The 19555-nt window shown below is 47.3% G+C and overlaps 1 protein-coding gene across 3 annotated transcripts in view; it reads left to right on the forward strand.

Annotated features, from left to right (window-relative positions):
• The window catches only part of FOXD2 (forkhead box D2), a 34350-nt gene extending 15256 nt beyond the window's left edge, over window positions 1-19094 (forward strand). Inside the window, exons 2-6 of one of the 3 annotated variants that reach the window (XM_079314551.1) lie at window positions 7884-8027; window positions 15995-16067; window positions 16710-16888; window positions 18687-18792; window positions 18885-19094. The gene's annotated coding sequence lies outside the window, so the exon portion shown is untranslated. Of the gene's footprint in view, window positions 1-7883; window positions 8028-15013; window positions 15105-15242; window positions 15360-15994; window positions 16068-16709; window positions 16889-18686; window positions 18793-18884 lie in introns of those variants that run through there. The other 2 variants (XR_013775402.1, XR_013775403.1) reach the window with 2 other exon arrangements.
• The last annotated feature ends 461 nt before the right edge of the window (window positions 19095-19555 follow it).

The raw sequence follows: 19555 nt of genomic DNA on the forward strand, positions 1-19555 counted from the left end.
TTGCTTTTCTGTTTCCTTTTCCTCCAGCCACATACTACAGGATTACGGCAAATGAATTAAGGGATTAAACCATAAGGGAGAATTAGGATCCTGCTGATTTAGAAACAGAAAACCAGATGGACTCATTGAACTCCAGATGATGCAAGAAAATCTTGGGTAGAGCTTTGGATGTAGGTTACAGGATAATTCAAGTTATTGGGAACCTCTGAAGTTCTCTGGTCCAACAGCCCCAAAGCAAAGTCAGCTTAGATCAGATAGCCCAGGGATTTGTCCAATGAAGTTTTGAATGTCCCCAAGGATGGAGATCCCCCCATACCTCTGGTCCTCTCTGTTGAACCATCTTCAGGGTAAATTTTTCCCCAATACCTAATCCAAGCTTTCCCTTCTGCAGCTTGCATTTTCACCTCTCCTCCCACGTCTGAGTGTGACCAGGGAGATGTCCAAGTTCATCAGGACCCATTCAGAGCCTCTTGTACCTCTCTTGTAAACCAGGCTGCTGGGCACAAGTTTCCCATCTCAGACAGAGAGTTCTGGGCCTTCTGAGCACTGTGGATTCTGTGTGAGCAGACCTGGATGGGAGGTCTCACCTTTCCATGGTGCATCAGTGCTGCCTTTGGATCGCTCTCACCTGTGTAGCAGGGGGAGATTTGCTGTTACTGTGACTGCAGACATCCCAAGCAACATCCAAGCATCACACCCATAACCCACTTTCAGGATCACCCAGGAGGTGGTGGGTCTGGAGAAAAAGGACACATGGTGGCCTTTGGCCTGCTGCATCCACCTGGGGAAACAAAGGCATGGGTAATAAAGGTCACCTGTTCACCTTCATGGCTAGCAACTGAGCAAAGAAATTCCTTCTCCCCAGTGCCCTGAGCACTCCTCCAGACTGCCTGGGGTCACACAGCATGAGGCCATGCTCAGGCACAGCTTTTGGTGACAGGCTCACAGACAGGTGGACTTCTTCCAGTACATTTTGGCAGCTGGGAATCATCTCAGTGAAAGACAGAGCTGTGACGTGTTTGGCTGTGCCTTGCAGGAGAGCAGAAAAAAAATTAAATGAAAAAAGGAAAAACAAAAGAGAAAAGACAAAAAGGAAAAAAGCTGTCTGCAACATCCCAGCCTATCCCTGATCCTACGAATGGATGTGAGGGCTTGCTCAGGGAAAAGGTAGCCTGACCCTGGGCAGTGAGAAAAGAGAGGCAGCAGTCATGAAACAGGGCTCTGTTCGGACTCAAATTCGATTTACATGGTTAAAATTTGCTGATCCCATACAAGGTTCTCCTGGCTGGGAGCTGAACTTGGTTCCACAGCCAAGCTTTCTTCTTTTCCAGAGTGTTCAGCATAAATCAGACTTTCACAGCCGTCTTTGAGTGGAAGGAGCAAGAAATCACGTTTTGTCTCCTGTCCAGGAGCTCTGGGAGAAAGGAGCTGTCAGAAACCCAGGAACCAGCCAGATCTGCTGGCACGTGCTCTGTGAGTTCTTCTTCCTGGCACTGCCTTCACCCATCTGCTGTAACAGCTCCATCAGCTCCCTTTACCCAAGTGAGGTCTCAGCCAGGCTCCTGACACCCAAGGAGAACTGTGCCCCAAGCAAGGGGTACCAAACCAAACCATCTTTTGGGCTGGGCTATACTGTGCCCTGCATCTCACCCAAGCCAGTGAGAGGGTTTTAACACAGACCCATATCTGGTGTGGTGCCCTGCTGTGACTATTTGCACTCTCCTGGGGTCATATCTTTAGGGTCCTTTTTTCCCTAGAGGATTAGCCCAGAGAAGTCACACTTTCACATGCTTTTATAACTCTCTTATCACTAGTCTCGCTAGGAATTATTTTCTGAATATTTAGGCAGAATTTCCTTTGCTGTACCTTTTACTTCCAGGGGGATGGTGGGTCCATTGTCTTCTTTTTCTCTGACTGAATAAACCCATCTTTCTCCACATCTTCCACCTTGGCAAAGTACTGCTAATTTTCTTTGTACAGCTTCATGTTAGGGAGAGGGGCAAGTTCCCACAAACACTACATGGGCCATGTCCATCTGAGCATCTCCCAGCAGGAAGGGAGGGTTTAGTGCAGGAGGCTGCAGAAATCCAAACAATACCTGCAGTGGACCAAAAGCTCCATTGCTGATCCTGCTGAAACAGAGGGTTAAAGGCTCTCTGCTAGAGCCATTCCCTGCTAGTGAGATGCATACAGTCCATTAAAATTAGGGATCTTATTAAGGGCTATATAAAAAAGGTAAAGAGGAAATGAGAACCTTATGAAGGGTTTCTTATGTGTGCAGATGGCAAGGGCATTTGAGGCTAAGAAAGCCTTTCCAACAGGCTTTTTCCAAACAGAAATGCTTACTTTACATGGTTTCCCCTCCTTTATAAGGAGATAAATAGATGCAGAAATATCTATTCTGCACAATTCACATTTGCTAACTAGCCACACTGTCCTCAGGATGAAGAAACAGAACCCTAAACCCATATCACGCTTTGTCCTGGTTTCAGCTGGGACAGAGTTAATTTTGTTCCTAGTAGCTGGTACAGTGCTGTTTTTTGGATTTAGTATGAGAATAATGTTGATAACACACTGCTGTTTTAGCTGTTGCTAAGTAGTGCTTACCCTAAGTCAAGGACTTTTCTGTTTCCCATGCTCTGCCAGCGTGGAGGTGCACGAGAAGCTGTGAGGGAGCAGGGCCAGGAGAGCTGACCCGAAGTGACCGAAGGGATAATCCATACCATAGATCATCATACTTGGTACATAAACAGGGGAAGCTGGCCAGGAGCCACTTACCACTGCTTGGGGATGGGATGGTGAGCAATTGTATTGTGCATCACTTGTTTTTCTTGGGTTTTAGTCCTCTCTCTTTTTGTTAACACCCCTACTATTATTAATTATTTGATATTATATTATAACTAATTTCAGTTATTATACTGTTCTCAGCACATGGGTTTTACTTTTTTTTCTGATTCTCATCCCTACCCCACTGGGGTGAGGGGGACTGAGCAAGAATCTTCACAGTACTTAGTTGTCTGCTGGAGTTAAACCAAGACATGCTCTCAGGAGCACAGTCCCTTTTTCCCCTAGCACCAAATTCAGCTTTCAGATGCACTTGTAGGTCATACTCAGCTCTCTCCTGAATCTGAAGGAGCAGACTGTGTTTGCTGCCTCCTGCAGCCTGACTGAGGACTGGTAACACACCATCAGCATGCAGGAGTTGTTTAAATCTATTGAGTAGCATCAGGAGCACTGAGAGCTGGCCAGAACTGGGAACTCAACCTTCCAGCAGTGGCCACTGCTCTGCCTCTGTTTCAAAGTAGCTGGAACCAGGGACCTCAAGCATAAATAGACTTTGCGTCTGTAGCAGGACCAGGGACCCTTGGAGTCTGGAGATCTATTTGCTTGGTCTAACCACCTCCTGGGACGTTTTTAACCTGTCTCATCCTGTGCCCACATGCATGGCTGTTCTGTCACTCAGCAGTGCCAGAACGGCAAAAGGTCCCAGAGCTGCTGTCTGAACCTCTAGGATTCTGTGTGAACCCTTGGCTACTGCCTTAGGTCCTTTAGAGGCCCAAAAAACAAGCAGAGACAGGAGGCATCCTTGGAGCATGATCCTTACTTATACAGAAGTACAATCTCTCTCTAAAGGTGTTGTAGGGGGTGGTTCACACCCCTGTGCAGGCTGAGAGCTGAAGCACAGAGAGGCCAAGTGACACCAGCAGGGTTGGGCAGATAACCAGTGGCAGAGCAGGAGCAGCAGCCCAGCGGTGCTGTGAGCCCTTGTCACTGCTGCCTGTCACCACTGCTCAGTGTCAGAGCCCTGGCCACCTTTCCTCCCTGCCCACCCAGCCAGGCAGCCTGCTCCTTTCTCCTTCAGACTCTTAAAATAAGACTCGCAAAGCCTCGAGCGTGGTTTCGATTTCATTAATAAATCCCTGCTTGCACTTGAAGCTGCTGTGCCTTTTAAAACATTATCCGTGGCTCTGGTTACACTCCTGATGAAAGCAGGCATGGCCCTATTAGTTTTCATGGCAAACAGCACTGCCACGTCCTGAGATCCTTTCTGCACTCGGTGTAACCCAAGTTTCACAGGAAAGGGAGGGGGCAAAACGGCATCTTGAAAGGCAGACCGAGGGCATTGCACACTTGAATCCCTCTCAGAACCATCTTTCATGAATCTGTACCATTTAAAATTATTGTTTTAAATTTTTTTAAGTTGGTACCAACAATTACCTCCTGGCTCTGCAACTCCCACCTGATGCGTGTTTCCCTCCAGCCCTGGGAAGGGGCTGTACCAAGGGGTGGAAATGGGAATGGGGTGTGGAGAAGGGAAACAGGAGCTGCTTGAGCAGTGAGGAGCAACAGCTGCTCTGTAGTGCAGCCTCCTCTTCGTGGCTTGGAGAGGTGTTTTGCTGAGGAGCAGAGTTAAGTGTCCACAGCCAAGCAGTGTAAAAAACCTGCCCCATGACAACAGGTTTGCTCTGGGTCATTAATCCCAGATCTGCAGGTGGGTAAATTGAGGCACAAAGGGTTTAAGCCTGCTAGTGGTAGAGGATGGGGAGGGCAAGGGAAATCGTTCCAAAACTGCTGAGGTGAGTTTTCAAATGCCTTCAGCTTTGCTCTGTGAATTTGCAGCAAAAGGAGAGAGACTGTGCTCAAACAGGCCAACAGGAAACCAGCAGAGAGATGCAGGAGTGTGGCAGAGATTAAAGGAAATAGAAAAGGAAAGGGGAAAGGAGAGGAAAACAGACAGAAGGAGAAATATATTAAGGAAAAGGAGAATAATGAACTAAGAAAAAAGGTGAGAATGAGGAGAGGGAGGAAAGTGAGGAAGCCTCTTTGCATTTCCCAAAGCAGACAGGTGCTGGGGGCCATGATCCCTCTCTCCTGCCCTGGATCACACATCTCCACCTGTGTCCCAGCATGTTCCCTGCCCCACAGAAGTGCTGGCTGCCCTGCCCACCCCAGAGCTGAGCCTGGCAGCTGTCAGAGGGGCTGGATGGGCCAGCCCTGGCCTGGCTCTCTGGCTGCTCACACAGAGCAGCCGGGAGAGGGTGGCAGGTGAGCGAGGCACTGTCATTGCTACAACAGATGGCAGAGGCATGACATTACATGGCAGGGCTATTATTTATTGAGTGCTCGTGTTTGTCATGGCTAAAGATGACATCTTATTAAAGAGTCATGACACTGGGTGATTTTTTTAAGCCTAGGGGCCAAGAAGGCTAATGAACAGGGATAGCTCCAGGAATAGATGGAGGGAAGTGCTGTTTTCAGGTCACAGGCAAAGCTGACTAATGTTTTACTGACCTGATTTCTGGGTGATTTCCAGGCACATCTTGCTCCTGCTGATTAGGGATGGATACTTCTTGCCATGGCCTGACAGCGCTGGCTCAGGGGGAAGCTGCTCTCTCAAAAGACCCCATGGCAAGGGAGCAAAGCCTGAGATGTGTCATGAGAAAGCTCCCACCCATGGACAGCCAAGCACCAGCACTCCTGCTAACAAGGGCATGTGGCAGGCAGTGGCCTTTGGGCAGGTTTCCCCAGGCAATAACTGGAGGAGTGAAGCAGGACCCCGCTTGTCACTGTGGCACTTTCCCTCCTGTGTGATGCTTGTCGGGACAGCTAGACCCACAGCAGGGCAGCCCGGCTCATCGTGTCTCTCTCAGCCTGCCCTGGCACCGCCTCTGCAAGGCTCGCCCTCCCCAGCCTGAAACAAGAGCTGTGTCCCCGCAGCTCCCATGCACCGGCTCCTTATCGCTGACCCGCTCTGTCAGTGCAGATGCCTGACTAATGTTCCCTTGTAAAATGTTGTGTTAAGCACATTCCAGGCGCTGACATTGAATCCTCGGGCCAGGGCAGCGCTCACCCTCCGGCAGCGCTGAGCCAGCCCCAGCCACACCAAAATTTGCTTTTTTCTGCCCCGTCCCCAGCTCCCCCTGCCCTCCCTGCGGCAAAGCCAGCGTGGGCACAGGGGGAAGGAGGCAGCGGGCAGGACCACGGCTCTCTGGCAGATGAAATAATAATTACCCCAGCCGCCTCCGGCCGCCCTCGCATTCCTCTGCGCTAACAGCTCGGCTTATTTTGTTTTCATCCGCAAATATTGACTCGTCGGGTTCTTTTCACCTCGTGCCTATTAAAAAGGCATTGCTCAGAGTATTGTTATTGAATTTGTTCTGCAGCTGCGAGGAGCATCCAGCAGCTTGGAGGAATTGACTCACACCGTTCGCACAGACCCTGCGGGCTGTGTGCTCTCAATATTCCCCAAAACTGCTTTGCAAGGGATGGGACCTGGGTCTGGCTCAGCAAGGATTCTATCCAGCCTTTCCACCAAGGGGAGATGAGGATGGTGCTGGGGATGAGGCAGAGCTATGAGCTGCTCCTGGGGATGCTGCTTTGCTGCTCTGTGCCTCAGTTTCCCTGGTCAGCCCTGACCATTTCTGTAATGGGCTGGGAGTGTTAGTTACAGACATGCAATTTAACAGCCTGACCTTTGGTACTGCAACTTGTCCTTCAATATTCAGCTTGAAGATGTGGGAGTTGTTTCCAGATGCCTTAACCTGGCTGGATCAATAACCAGAAAAATAAATCCCTTCATTTCTCACTGAGCTGAATTATCTGGGTAATTAGTAAGCATGACAGCAATGCTCACACAGCTCCACTGTGAGAATTTGGGACTGTGGCTGGGGGGGGTGTTGATACCTCTCCCCCCTGCAGGGGGTGTTTGGGGTGCAGAACAGGGATGTACAATCTCTCCCCACTTCCCCCACAGCATTCAGCCAAGGGCAGGGGCAGCAGGAGAGCAGCCTGCTCGTGAGGAAAGCCCTGTTTTGGGAGCTGTGCTCAGCTTTGGCATCTCTCCCAGAATAAAATTGACTGGCACCACATTCCCAGTGACTGCCCTCTGTCCCCAGCCCTCCCTCCAGGGGAAATCCCAGGGATGCTAGTACTCAGTATCACGTGATTCCCAAATGGGAATAGGAATTGAGATAGGTCAGAAAGGCTGAAGCATCAGAAGACACCCTGAGGTAGGTGTCCTTATTGAAACCCCTCCCTGTCACCTGTGATGTCCCAATGGACCCTTCTCCATCAGGGCACTGTCAGATGCTTGTTCCTGTGGGTGGGCTGGACTGTGGTGACCCTTGGGATCCTCTATGTCCACATCTATGGCAGAATCCTTTGCTCAACTTCTCCACCCTTCTAACCTCCCTCCAGATGCATTTTTAACCTCTTACAGCATGAAAAGAGCCAGCAGGTGAAATCCCAGCTCACCAACCCTGCCTACACCTCAGTGACAGCCAGCAGCCAGGCGTGGGACATCAGGAAAAGCTGTGACTGTGGTGGGGGGATGCTTTTTCCGGGGAGGGATGGACGGTGTGTGGCACATGACCCCAGACTCCCCGCACAGAGCGAGTTGTCTCTGCCTTGTGACCAGCCTGCAAGGAGGAACGGGGAGCCTCCTTCTCCCAGCGCCTGTTTGTGGAACGCAAATGTCAGCGTTGTCATGCCCAAGTGTTTATTTTGGAGACAGCTGGGGGCCTGGCCAGCAGGCATGGGGGACACAATCCTTCATGGCCAGGAGGATCAGCATGGCAGCAGCTCCTGCCATGCCCCAGGAGGACGTGGCTTGGCCAGAGGGCTCCTTTCTCCTGCCTTCAGCCTGCACTACATCAGGTCTGTCACAGACACTGAGCAGGCACAGGGAGGGCATCGTGCTGGGCCCTGGTGGCACCAAAACCCTGCGGGTACCACTGGACCTGGCGTGGCCCATAGGGGAGCTGGCTCTGGCTAATGCCCAGGGTCATTCCAGGCATAGCAGTTCCACATCCCTACTGGGGTGGGAAGAAAGTCATCTCTGAGAAGTGTCCTGTTCTCCTGACCTTTGCTCTTCAAATATTTAGGATCCCACAGTGCACAGTCACAGGCCTTGTTCGGCTTCAGTGTGATGCCATTTGCCTCCTGTCTCAGCTGTCCCCAGTAATTCATCTCTGGCTCGCTGATCTGGGGATGTGGAAGATCCTCTAGCACCACCAGGCTTCCCTGAGGTGAGTGCAGAGCACCCTCCCAAGCCCTGTCTGTCCCTTGTTGCCTGCACACATTCCCCCCTTGCCACATCCTTGGTCACCAGGAATTGAGGGGGCCATCCATGGACAACAGACCCCTGCCCCTGGCAGGGCTCACTCTTCCCTCCCTGGTTTGCATCTGTCACTATTCCAGCAGTGACAAGGGAGAGCTCAGGCATGGCCAGAGGGAGCAAACCCTGACAAAGTGTTGGACTTTGCATTAGGGAAGATGATGGGAAGGTGCATTTGGGTTCTGTGTAACAAGAAGGATAAGAAAACTGGGATTTGCATGAGCCAGCAGCAAACCAGAGAGGCAAGCCCAGACCCCAGCACAACCTGTGATTTTTTTGGTCAAGGGCAAGGACTGGTGGCTTTGGGCAGGCCTGAGGGGCCTTGGAGGGGCTGAGCTTGCTGTGAGAAGGTGGCACAAATTAAGAAGGATGCTCTTCTCTCCTGTGGTGGTTGTGGATTTACTGCACCTGTTTCATGAGTTCCTAGAGATATCTAATCCCAGTAGTTTCTTGGAAGAAAAAACTGGCTGGAGAGGTCTGGGCTGGGGCTGGGGACCTTCATAAAGAACTCCATGAGCAAGAACTTTGGACAATTACATCACCTCAATGAGGAAGGAGAGTGCTCAGCTGGCAGGTCCTCGAGGAAATGGCACTGATTGTCACTGAGCATTAGTGAGGGTGCAAGGGGAGAAGAGCTCAGGAGGAGGATGCTGAAAGTACGAGTGACATTTTGAAAGGGGCCATAGTGGCTACTGAATTTACTTTGCCCTGACTACAGGTACAGCTTATTGCACATCCTAAAATCCCAGGCCTAGCCATTTTGGTTGAACATCCACTTTTTCCACAGAGGACTTTCCTATTCATAGCTGATGCAGTGAAATAATAAGGATTGCTTAACCACAGATGCTTATGTGAGACAGAACCATAAAGGATGTGTCCACCAGAGACCACTGAGCCAGAAGTCCAAGACAGGCCTTGCTTTTCAGAAGTCCCTTTGCTGCTGCTTGCCATGGGCTGAGGATTGCAAAACACCCAAACCTCAGCCTGCATGGTGTTACAATGAGTGAAAAGTTTGTGATGATTTGTAGACAGAATGGGATATTTAAAACCTCTTTTAAAATGAAAATGTATAAAACTAAATTATCACTAATTATATTTTCATACTTCTTTTTAAATTAGAAGTGATTTTTCAGTGTGCTACTTGAATAGTAATTGATAGTAATTGATAATTTATTGCCCAGATACTACATTTTCCTACCAAAAGCCATATTTCTGATGGCTTCCAAAAACGAAAATAATTTCAACACAAAATACCAATGAAATATCATTAAAAGGTGTCATCACATTGAAAGGTGTGATCACAGCCACACAGCTTAGATTTTCAGTAGATGCAAGTCAGGTTATCCCACAGGGGCTGGCACTGTGTTGCATGGAGGGAAGATTTAGCCCTGTGTGTTTATGTGATGTCTTCACCCCTCTCCATTTTCTGCTGAAACCCCAGGTAGCACTCCTGCCTGCACCAACAAGGCTGCAACTGAACACTGTAGAGCAAAAACCCCTATGGAGATAGAGAGAAAATCATAAGCAAATGAAAAATGGGAGTTGAAAGGTGAGGTTTGAGGAGAGGAAGTGACTCATGGGTTGGGAATGAGGGATAGGGTCTTGGGGAGGCTCAGCAGCTCCAGCTTCAGTGACCCCCGACTGCGAGGAGTCGTGGGGAGGACAGAGGAGAGGCCAAGCATGGAGCAACGAAACCAACAGCTGAGCCCAGGGAGAGCTGTGAAACCCTGGAAGACAAGTCCATGGCAGTCATGCAGAAAGGGGAGGAATACCCAGCCTTTCCAGACTGTCTGAGATGTTTATCCTTCTCTCTGCTTTGAGTGGGGGCTGCATGAGACACGATGAGGCAGAGACTCAAGGGAAGCCAGGAAAGCTGCATTGACAGCAATGGCTTAAAGCTGTGTTCAAACTCCTGGCTCTGCATCTGCTGTGCTGTGTAGAGAAAGAAGCAGCATTTCTTATGCCATTGTAGCATAAAGGAATGGGGCAGAATGTTTGAAATAGTTTGGATATCCTCAAATGAGCCCTCCGACCTCCTCCTGCAAAAGCCCTCAGAACCCAGCTGAGCCATCACATGTGTGCAGCCAGGGCTGGGTGAGTTGATGTGGATGCTGTGGTGGCACACAGCGACCACATCAAGCAATGAAAATGTGGGGGGAGTGAGGGCTCCTTTCCCCACCATCCTTCAGGAAATCTGTGTCTAGGTATAATGGAGTTTGGTGTATTTGCATCTGGTTGTAAAATAACCTATTGGGATTCCTGCTGTGCCTCAGCAGATGAAATATTGCAAAGACCTTGTGCCCACAAAATGGGGCCAGCTCAGGAATCAGAGAACTTTTTGTAAAGGTGCTGCAGTGGTAGCTGGAGACGAAGCTGTGTGCTCACCCACTGGGGCTCTCTGCCTGCCCTAACCCCATCTCCCTGCACCCTCCTGTCCCACTCCACATGGCTCCCGTGGCACCCTCACAGCTCTGGGATCACACAGAGGGCAATTGCCAACAGGCACCCTTGGTCTCCTGTCTTTGGAAACACTGAGCTGCTCTTGGTTTCGTTAGAGATTGGCATAGAAAGGAAATACTTGGCTCTAATTGACTTAGTCTGGGCATGGCTTTCAAGAGGAGCACAATGCTTACCAGGGAGTTATGGAAGAAAGTGACTTTTTCCATCATCCAGGGGAAGAAACTATATATATATATATATACACACACATATGTATATATGTATGTATAGATAGATAAGTAGATAAATAGATACCTTCTTTTGCAGGTAAATAAAGCTCTTCATTTCACCTCACCATAGTGTAAACAGACTTTAAGTTATGTCAGCAGTGTGTGTCATTTATTCTATGAACATCCAGACACATCTCTGCCATTCATGCATGGTTTGAGTGAAGTATTTCTAGGGGTAAAGCAGGTTGGAGATGCTGCTTTCTCAGAATGGAGCAGTTGCCTGGAAACCTCCTGGATTCTGAGTTGCCATGTGCTAGGACACTAAAAAGATTTAATTCAGAGTCTGTTCCCCCAGGGGCATATAAGGCAACCTCAAGGAAAAGGAGCTGAAGGGGATCTCTTGGTACTTCAACCTCTGTATTTGATCATTGCTTTTGGAGACAGAGAAGGAAGAATCTTGTTATTTGAAACATGAAATGATTACTCCAGCAATTACAGCATGGAGATGCTCTATTTCTCAGGTTTTAGCACATATGTAGATGTCAAGTGTGACCAGAGGGTTTGCTAATTTTAAATATTTAATTTCCTTTAGAGATAGGATTAAGGAGTAAAGACAACACAGACTTAAAACTTAAAAAGGTACAAGAAGAAATTTATTAATAACACAAAAAAAATTCAGAATAAGATTCCTAGATTATTCCCTCCTCCCTTACTTCCATATTCCTTACCAACAACATACAGAGAACACTTCAGTCTTAACCGAAAGGTTGGTGGTTCGAGCCCACCCAGAGATGCCAGATGTTCCAGTCTGAGGTTTCTCCTTTGCCCCAAGATCACCCCAGAGGGACATGAAGGTGGTTCAAACCCTGGTTTTCTCTGAAGCAGCCGAAGAGAGATTGCCGGAGACGGTTTTCTCTTGTTCCAAGGATTGTTTATTATTTCTTATCTCAGGGATTTCTTGCCTGGCCAGCAGTGGTCTGCTCAGCCTGGCATCCATGGTGGAATCTGCCTGGTGAAGGCAGGGCTTATCTTATATAGTCTAAATTACGTGCTACATGTTTACAACAATTTTCCAATACAACACAATCTTGTTAAATGGTCCAGCCCTGACCCCATCCAATCTAAAAGTGCCAATGTGTCACCCAACATGGACGACATGGAGAAGAAGGAGGAAAAGGTGTCCACCCCCCAAATTCTCCATCTTGGCCACATGTCCCTTATCATAAACATTCCAAAAAACCTATTTCTCTACATTCTGAAGGTCTAATTTACACTTTACTAATTCTGGTAGCTTGTTTCCATTCCCTCTGGGTTTGTAATTTTCCCCAGGGGTTAGAATTCAGCACCTGAGATACCAGGGTCTCACTCAGAGGTCTTTGAGACCCTCGCCAGGGGGGTTTTGAGACCCCCCAAGGAGTCCAGGGGTATGCCCTGGGCTCCCACAGGTTATTTACCCAAATAATCAGTTAAGTTCACTTAAGAGAGAAAAGTTCCTTTTTCTGCTTTAGACTTAGGGGGTGTCTTCACCTTCACAGTCTGCATCCGTCGGGGACTACAGAACCATGAATTTCCTCCCATTTCCACAGTCCTTCCAGAGCCGTGTTGTGGGTTACGATGCACACGTGGGGTACTACTTTTAAAGGCAGGCTGCTGAAAAACAAAATCCTCTTCATCTCCTTCTCTATCAAATGTCTCTGTTCATATTCCAGTCCCAAAACAGAGAGCTCAATTTCCCGAGGCAAAAAAAGTCTTCATCTCAATCACCCATCCTCCCCAAGTATATTTCACAGTTTAAAGGAATTTTAGTGAAGTCACAATCCCCTCATAGCCCCACAAAAAAGGTTTTCAGCTGCTTATTAGATGCATCTTTTCAATCTCTTCCCATCAGGAACTTTATCTTCATTCTGCCGACCTCTGTGGACTTATTCCTTCTCATTAAGGGGGGTTCAGGAGATTGAGAATCTTATCCAGGCATTAAGAAGTTAATATTGTATCCAGATCGTTAAGAGGAAAGCATGGGGCCGGTGCTGGGGGGTCCATGTGGCCGGTGCTGGGGCCATGCGGCCCCGCCGAGCCAAGCTGGGGCTGGACTAAGGGCTCTCCCAGAGCTGGGGCCAGGCTGGGATGCCGGGCCAGGCCCCAGACCAAGCCCAGAGCCGGGCCGGGGCCCTGGCTGGAGTCCCCGCTCCTCCAGAGGCTAGAAGAAGAGCACCCAGCACTTGAGCCACTGTGATTTGTGAAAGTGAAATAACTTTTCATTGGTTTCCCGAGCTGTCCATCACCAAATCAGCTCTCTGATTGGTGTCAGCAGCTCACCAGGGAAGCTTCCAGAGACGGGAGAGTCCCTCCCACTCCCCAGCCTCATGGTGCTTTCCCTGAGGGGAAATCTACCGCTCCCCCCGAGCACGTGAAACCAACACAGTAGAAAAGCACAGTTTTTAATTATTTTCTCTGGGTGGAAACTCCCAGAAATACCACATAGAACCTATCAAAGCCCTGGCTGGGCTTCCACTGTCATGGAGTGGTTTCCACACTCACATCCAAAAGGCTTGTGGCCAGCCCAGTTCAAACTCAGCATGTGATGGAGCTCAGCATGGAGAGAGCCAGTCAAGGTATGCTCCACACTTCCCATCTCTTCTGATAAATCTGCAGCACTCATGAACTAAAACTGAGCTTTTGCAAACTGTCTAAGGGAATGTCTCCCTTGCTTTCCTAGGCCAGCACTTGGATGAGGCTTGGCAGATGTTTCAGTGTGGATTCTACTGGGCATAATACTGGAGACTTTAATTGTTGTAGGAGTTGGCTTGGAATCCTCTTTCTCTTGAACACTGCTGAGACAAATATTCTGGCTAAGGAATCAACCCAGGCACCCACTAACTTGGAGGCAGCATGTAGGGCCAAGTATTGCTGTGGAGCACTGTGGAATCCTGTGGCATTCAGCCTGGCTGTGCCCTTCCAGAGGTGCCATCACTTTGGATGCTTAAAATTCATTTAAAGAACCCAAACCCTGCAAAACAGTGCTGCTGTGGAGCCAGGAAAGCAATGCCCCTGATGCCATCTATCACAGCTTGGTGGCCACCCTGGTGTGTGTGTGTCTGTTAGCCCTGTGTTTTCACAACAGGCCTTTAAAACACAACATCCTTAAGTCCAAATTGGAGAGACATGGATTTGAAAGCTGGACTACTTGGTGGTTAGGAACTGGCTGGATTGCTGCAAGGGAGAGCTGTAGTCAATGGCTCTGTGTCCAGGTGGAGGCTGGTGACAAGCTCTGTCCCACAGAGCTTGGGACTGGCACTCTTGAATATTTCCATCAGTGACCTCAACAGAATGTGGGATCGAGGGCACCCTAAAATTTGGAGGTGACGCTCCTGAAGGATGGGATGTCACCCAGAGGGAATTTGAGAAGTAGCCATGGGAAACCCACAAACTTGAAGAAGGGCAAGTGCCAGATGCTGCCCCAAGTCAGGGCAATCCCAGACATGGGTATGGACTGGGAGATGATATCACTGAGAGCAGCCCTGTGGAAAAGGACTTGGAGGGTCTGGTGGAGGAAAGGGGGACGTGCACGCAGCACAGGAAAAAAACCCCAAAATCCTGGCTGCATCCAAAGCAGTGTGGCCAGAGGGTCAAGGGAGGGGATTCTCCCCCTCTGCTCTGCCTTGGTGAGGCCTCACCTGGAGCTCTGCATCCAGCTCTGGGGCCCAACACAAGAAAGTCTTGGACATGCTGGAGTGGGTCCAAAGGGAACAAATGGGAAAGAGGGATGGAGCAGCCCTCCTATGGACACAGGCAAGAGAGATGAGGTTGTTGAGCCATGAAAATAGGGTGAATTCATTGCAGCCTTCCTGTACTTGAAGGAGCTCATAAAACAGAGGGTGAGTGACTTTTACACAGCAAGGAGTGACAAAGAGGAATGGTTTTGAACTAGAAGATATTTAGATTAGACACTGTGAGAAATTCTTTGTTGTGAGTGTGGTGAGACCTGGCACAGGCTGCCCAATGAAGTTGTGGGTTCCCCATTCCCGGCAGAGATTAAGGCTGGATTGGGCTTGGAGCAACTTGGTCCAGTGGAGAGTGTCCCTGCCCATGGCAGGGGGCTGTAACTAGGTGATCCTTAACGTTCCTTCCAACCTGAAACATTCTAGGGTTCTAGGGTTCTGCGGTTCTAAGATTCCAGGATTCTATGATTCGATGAACAGCCCCTCCCCTTAACAACAGGTCCTGCCCAGTGACAACAAGCCCAGCCCAACACACCTCTCTGGTATAAATCCCTCTTCCCACAGCAGGCTCAGCTGTGCAGCAGAAGGTGCTGAGCAGGGGTGAAGAGGGAGGGGGAGAACAGGATATTTAGGTTGGCAGCAAATCTCGTGCAAACTTCTTTCCTCCTTCTTTCCTCCTTTCCTTCTTCTTTCCCTGTTTCTCCTTCAGTTAGGCAGGCAATCTCACTCTGCCTCTTGGAAAGTAATCTCTGGAATATTCACCAGGGATGGATTTGTTGATTGTAAAATTAAAGGAGGCTTTGGAATTAGGGCTTCTGACCTCGGATCTAGCTCTTTCCGAGGCTGTGACTGCAGGTTGGTGTTTTAGCTGGAAAGAAGAAACTTTTGTGCTAGCAAGTAACAATAAACAAGCTTAATATAGGTTTGTTATGCCTCTGTTAGAAGGACTTTAAATGTGTAGCCTTAATTGGAGAGAGCACCAGGTTAAAACTCAGTAAGGGAAGTTTATTGAAGGGTTTTAAAATTTTTTTTCTAAAAATGTGATTTTTTTTTTTCCTATGGAAAAAAGTTTTTTATTTACTTTCTGAATCTATTTTTGATGGAATGAACAAGCATGAGCTGAATTTGTGTGTAACTGGCACTTCCTCTTTTTCTATACTAAAATGGTAGGGGAAAGGAAAAGTAGGTAGAAGAGGAGGAAAAAATGATTAAAAAAGATCAGGCCCTCTCTCCTAGTTTTTTCGATAAAAACATTTCTGAAACATTTTTAGAGAATAATCATTGTTTCTTCTTGAAGTACATGGGATGGAAAGAGTTGTGTTGTGGTGGAATGAGCCTTTCACTTTTTAAAAGAATCTTTGGCAAAATATCTGTAGTTTAACTGAAGGATTTTAAATTGCCATCATCTTGAATGCTCAGAATTCCTTCTGTTATCTTCTAAGAACTCTGACATCTATAAATATATATGTATATAATTTCTTTTTTTTAAGGCATAGCAGTTGAGAGATGCTGCTGAAGAGACATTCCTTTATTTTCTGATGATCCTCCAAAGCCGCCTGTGCTGTAAGTCAATGATGGAATAATTGTAGTCTGGATAAAGCTTTTAGTGCTGAGCATGAAATAATAAGCAATAGGAATGGGGCTAATTTGTCTCTCCTCTTGGAGAAGGAACACTCTTGTGGCCCAGTTGCCATAGTGTCAGCCAGAACTGATTTGCAAATGAAGGGTCTGAAACTCTAGATGAGCGTATGGCTGCTCCAAGAGTTCATCCCATAATTTTCTCTGTGCTTTTGTCTGTTTTACTGCTCAGGGCTATGGCCAGGTGCCAGCAATATGACAGCAAGGGGTGAAAACTGCCAGCAAATCCATTTTGGGCTTAGCTATGAGTATCCCAGGTGAAAAGTGTTAGCTAACTGAGTCTGACTGAAGAGTCAGGCTCCTCCAGAAAGTGACTCTACCTGGGATGCCATTTGAGTAAGGGAATAATCTGCCCTGGATTCTTCTGCCCATTTGCAGTGGGATGTTGCCTCCATCCAGTGGGATGTTGAGCCTCCATTACCAGGGCAGTCCATGCTCCATGTTTTGCTTTAAAAAGGATTTGCTTTGGAAAGATGTTCTTGATGGATGGAGTTGGGTGGTTGGGGTATGGAGAGAGAGGAACATTTTGGCTATTTGTGATGAGTCTCTGTTTTGCCTTCTGCCCAGGTTCCCTGATGTGCCAGCAGCAGGGATTGGTGGTCCATCAGGACAGCAGTGCCTGGCTATAAACTTTTCATGGATTGTGAGGTAAGGAGAAGCTTTGTTCCTCAGGAAGAAGCCCCACCAGCTATGCAGCCACCTTATCCTTGTGACCTTGTGTGTCAGCATCTGCCATGGGCTCACAGGTGAGAACTGTTTGCTTTTCTTGGAGAGATGAGTTTAAAGGTGAAATTGATTGTCATCATAGGTTTATTGCTATTGGTTTGTTGTACCCCTTTGGGGCTTCTTGCAATGTTATCCTATTCATATCTAGTCACAATTCTCCTTTGGTGTTTCAAAAATTCCTTCTGGCTAAGTTCTCTGTGGTGCTGCTTAGGGCAACTTTGTCCCTTTCTGATGAGCAGTGATCCTCCTCTAGGTTTGAGAACTGAGATATGACATGGATGGCAGTTACTTTGATTTATATTGTCAAAGGGAAGATTAAAAAGCTGTTTTGATGCATTTTGTAAACAATATTCCAATTCCCTGATGGGAATGTGTGTGTTTTTTTTTCCCAAAAAGATATGTTCTTTTGTTTTGCTACATTGTGCAGGCGTTTAAGGAGCAGTCTTTGGAAGCCTTCTGAAGATAAGGGGCTGGATGTATTTGTGTTGTCAGCTGTCCCATGTATGTAGTGCAGGCTGGTGGGATGGGAGAAGGTCACCTGCAGAATCTCAGGTTTCATAATGAACAAACCAACTGAGCCACACCTGTGAGTCTATGATTTGCTTGCAGAGATCCAGAGCAGCAGAAGGAGCATTTCATAGGATGTGACCCTGGTTTTGAAGACTCATTTTTTCAGTTTTTCTTATCCAGACGTGCTGTTTTAGGACAAGTGTTTAGCTACATGTCTTCTTTGTGGGGTGGTGAGTGAGCAGTGAAGGGGATCAGGTATAGATGGGAGTGCAACCAAAAACCAGTCCAAAAACCAGGTCTTTTGGTTCTGTGAAACCATGTTAAAATTATTTCTTTTCCCCTTGGGAAAGGATATTTGCAAAATATGGGATTTCTGGGAATTCTCCCTTCTTCATGAGTAAACCACAAGTAGAGCAGCAGCTGTGCTCATCTAATGTGCTGTCCATGCAGCTCCACCCTGAGCCTTCACAGGGTGTTCCCTGCATGTGAAACCAAGTCCTGGACTGAGCAGTGTCTAATGGCACTACAAAAAAAATCAGTTTTAAACTGATGCTGCTGAAAGTTGGGGAATACATCTACTCTTCCTGTTAGCTTCATGTTCTCCTGAGGTAACTTGGAATATCCTCACTCTGTTGTTCATCTGACTCTCTGGACAAGACACTGGGCTTTTTTTTGTTTTGTTTTTTTTTTTTTTTTTTTTTTGTAATAAGTGAAGATGCATCAGTGGGACTGAACCAGGCCTGGAAGAGATTTGGGAATGATATAGTTTCCGTGTTTTTAAAATTGTTGTAGGTTTTTTATTTATTTATTTTTTTTTTTTTTTTTTCTCCCCGTGGTGACTGGCCTCCTTGAATAACTGAGGGTCAAGACAAGTCTGCTCAATTTTATATTGAGATGGTTTGGGATATCATTTAACCCTGTATAATTTATATTCTATATATAAAATAGGTATTTATAGTTAGCAAGTTTCATATTAGGACAGAGACAGTAATCCTAACAAATCCATTTTCTTTCAATTACTAAGCAAAATACAGACTAAAATCCTTACTGATTCGGGGGAAAAAAAATCCTGCAGATATTTCTGGACCTGGCTTTATGTCCTGGTGTTTGTTACCAGTCATTGGCACAATCAAAGAGCTTCATTACAACAGCTGAAACCAGAGTCTCTAAAATGTGCAGTGGTATGTTTGACCTGGTGTTAATTGTACTTGTCAGTGGTCTTTAAGTGGCAGAGTGAGGGCAGATGTGTTATAGATAGCTTTCCTGAGCCAAGATTCAGTAGCAGAACAGGATGTGGTTTTCATAAAGGGAATTCCTGCATCTGACAAATCAACTTCAGATCCTGGAATCCAGCACCCACAAAAATGGACAGTACTGGGGTTTGCTTGGATGCTGGGAGGCAGCAGCAGATCAGGTATTGTGGGGGCTGGGGAGGAGGGGGTTTGAGCACCAACCTGGTGCACTTGGCTTGGAAGCAGGAGAGCTGAGATGATGCCTTGTTCTTAGGCAGGATGTCTTCTGCTGGGAATGGGGTCAGCTGCCTCACAATCTCCTGACCTTCTCTCTCTGATGTGTCATCTCCAGATTGCAACCTGGAAATGTGCAGCTTAAACAGCAAGGCTTCTTGTTTCTGATATTTTTCCTGATATGTAAGAAAATTCTGCTGTAATGAAGGAAAATAAGGCTTTTATGAACAATGGATCCAATGTAATCATGGTTACAACCTCCACTCTCATGTATTTTTTTCCAAAATGCATTCACATTTCCCTGATCTCCTAATGACTATCTGGGCAGCAGTGTGCATGAGATGCATCTGGTTCTGAGCTCCTTGTGGGGTTTAGCTGATCATATTTCCATGATTGTGGGACAGTTGAACATTTTTTGCTTCCTTTGGCTTGATGGACATAAACTAGACTTTATTCCTTTTCTCCTTTTTTTTTTTTTTTTCCTGCCCCCAGCCTACCCAGTTCACAGCAGTTTTATTTTTTAAGCTCAGTTAAGTCTGATCAAGGAGTATAAAAAGTGGGAGATAGGCTTTGATCTTTTTACAGGGATGAGGAAATCAACAATCACCATTATCTTTGGAGTTAGGTCTTGAGGTTTAGAGAAGAAAGTTCAAAATTATAATCTCAGAAAGAAAGATGAAATTAATATTACTTAGTATGTGGACTGCTATT

This window comes from Erithacus rubecula, assembly GCF_903797595.1.
Source record: "Erithacus rubecula genome assembly, chromosome: 10".
NCBI lineage: Eukaryota > Metazoa > Chordata > Aves > Passeriformes > Muscicapidae > Erithacus > Erithacus rubecula.